We start from the raw sequence: 2,919 nt of genomic DNA, 5'->3' as shown, positions 1-2,919 counted from the left end.
GCTGCTGACAGCCCCTGGGCAATTAGAGCTTCATTATTTTTGCATCAGAAAATGTCTTTATGGGCTTCATGTGGCAGAATTTGTTTACATAGAAAAAGGCAACGTTTTAATCTCCCCGATTATTATGTTGCACTAATTCTGCGGGGCGCGTGCTGGATTAATGGAGCGTTTGCCTTATATAATTGTCAGGACCAAAATATACTGAGCCACGGAGACCAGAGAACAGCCAGCCCAGTATGTGTGTGTGTGTGGGGGGGGGGGGGGCAGCCAGGGGTGCACGGGACATGGGCTGGAGGCATCAGGATCTTTCCTGCTAAATGACACACAGTGGGCCCTGGGTGAAACTCGCCCAACACAACGCCACCAACTGAGTCCTCAGAAATCAGGTGGAACTGGGGCCATGTTGTTATTATGATGGCAGGGCCCAGAGGCCCCAGCTAAGAGCAGGACCCCATCGTGCCGGGTGCTGCATGCAGAAAGGCAGGAGCAGAAGGCTGGCCCGGTGGTTAGGGTAGGTCCCAGGACTTAGACGACCTAGGTGCAAGCCCGTTCTCGGCCACAGCCTCCTCGTGCGCCTTTGGGGAAATCACTTGGCTGCTCTGTGCCTCAGTTTCCCCTCTGTGCCCTGGAGATAACAGCCCTGCCCTGCCTCCCCCAGCGTGGTGAGGCTAACTACACTCCGGGTTGTGAAAGCCTCAGAGCAGCTTGGCGTCCCTCTCCCCCTGAGCGCCGCCCTCACTGACCCACAGAACGTGGGTCTTGATTCCGCTCCCCTTGCCGCCTTCCAGGAGCGGCTTTTCAGCCAACCCCGCAGGCATCCCCCTGTTCTCACCCAGAGGGCAGGGGCAGGCTGCCCTGCAGCTAAGAAATTCCCACCTGCCTCAGTGGGCAGGGAGCCCCCCACCCTGTGATTGCTGCACCCGGCCTGACACGGGGGCTGTGCTCTCTGGGGCAGGGGCCTCCCCGCTTTGCTACCGGGCAGCACCCAGCACAAGGGGGCCCTGCCTCCCAGGGTGACCCCTGGCCCCTGGGGTGCAAAGCGCTAGAATACGATCCACAGGCCAAGTGGGGCCCCTCTTGCAGGAGTCTCCCCACCTGCGCCTGGCCCCAGGGGAAGCCGGAGCTGGGGAGAGGCTCGGGGACGCGCTGGGGCACCTTGGCCCTGCAGCGCCCATCCCCGCGGCTGCTGGGCGCGCGGAGCAGGTTAATTGGCGATTGAGTCCAGGTGCAGGCGGCCCGTGCACAGGGCGGCGCGCGCTCCGCCCGCCCCATAAGCGCCCTGGGCAGCCCGGCTGCAGGCTACTTGCACCGGCTGCTCCGGGGCCCCTCGCCATGGCTGCCGAGGAGCTGGACGCGCAGGTAGGTGCCGCGCCCCGGGGAGCTGAGCACGGTGCGCTCCGGGCCGGGCTCCCCGGGGCGGGCAGTGCCCGGGGCGGGCTTCTCCAGAGCGGGCCCCCGTGTCCGGCCCGGCGGTGGCTGCGCCGCTGCAGACCCCGCCAGGGACGCTGTTACTTGCGCTAGTGAAAATAGCAGCTCGGGGTCTGCGCCAGCGCAGGGACGCGGCTATTTTCAATGGAGGAGGCACCGCTAGTGCAGCCGGCAGCCCTGCCTGGCTGTGGGGGCGGGAGAATCCCCAGAAGAGGCACGTCTGTAAACCGTCCCAGCCCCCCAGCACTTACAGGCTCGGGGCTGAGCCCCCTTGGGGCGAGGGCTCGGTGCTTAAGGGCCGTGACCCGTTCATGTCCTGCTGCAACGCTCTGCAGAGGCTTCACATGTGCCACCTGCAGCCCTAGCGAACGCCCTGGGCCTCCCTGGGATTGGGGGCTCCGTTGCTATTTTTTGTGCTCCTAGAAACGTGGGGCTGGTAGAGACCTCGAGAGGCAGGAGCCTGTGACCCTAGACTGGCCCTGGCCGGGGTTTGTCCAGCCTGGTCTTAAACCTCCAGCGTTGGCGATTCCACAACCTCCCTGGGCCACTGGTCCCAGAGCTGAAGGAGCCTTAGACTTAGCAAGATTTTCCTAACGTTTAAGCGGAACATTGTGGCTGGTTAAGCCCATTATGTCTTCCCCTAATTTGAGTGGACATGGAGAACAATCGATCGGCATCTTTTTTTTCTAACAGCCCTTAAGTTTTTGAAGACTGTTCTCAGGTTCCCTGTCCAGTTGTCTTTTCTCAGACTAAACATGCCTGGATTTTTTTTTAACCTTTCGTCTGAGGCAGTGGCTCTGGACCCCTTTTAATAGTGGGGGTGCTGAAAGCCAGCCCCCTGCCCATGCCCCCCCAGCTGGGGCTGGGAGCAGTGTCTCTGGGACCGGGGGGGGGGGTCCCCGACAGGGGTAAGGGGGCAAAGGCTGGGGGGGGGGCGCACTGGGCCAGGAGTGGTGCCCTGGGCACGGGGCCTGCTGTCGGGACCCCGCATGCAGGGTCAGTAGCTGGCTGGGGCCCTGAGAGCGGGGGCCAGGGCACAGGAAGCAGGGCTGGCAGCCGGGACCCCGGTGCGGGGCGCAGGGCTGGCAGCTGGGGAGTGGAGGCCTGGGGCCATCGGCCCCGTGTAAAACCCAGGGGGGCTGCAGCACCCCCCACCCTGCTAGTTCCCAGGCCTCTGCTCTGAGGTCAGGTTTTCTAAACTTTTTATTAGTTTTGTTGCTCTCCTCTGGGCTTTTCCCACAATTCTACGTGGTACCCAAACTGGACCCATGGTTGACCCTCACAGTCTGACCATGAACCATTGATAACTACTCTGTGTGTTCAGTCTTTCAACTAGTTGTGCCTCCACCTTGTAGTAATTTCATGGCGCTCACGTTTCCCTAGAATGTTGGGTGAGCCTGTGTCAAAAGCTTGACTAAAATCAAGATCTGTCATGTCTGCTCCTGCCCCCTCATCCACTAGGCCAGTGAGCCCTTGTCAAAGACAGACATT

Source organism: Mauremys reevesii, unplaced genomic scaffold, assembly GCF_016161935.1.
Source record: "Mauremys reevesii isolate NIE-2019 unplaced genomic scaffold, ASM1616193v1 Contig30, whole genome shotgun sequence".
NCBI lineage: Eukaryota > Metazoa > Chordata > Testudines > Geoemydidae > Mauremys > Mauremys reevesii.
This window is presented reverse-complemented; position numbering follows the sequence as displayed.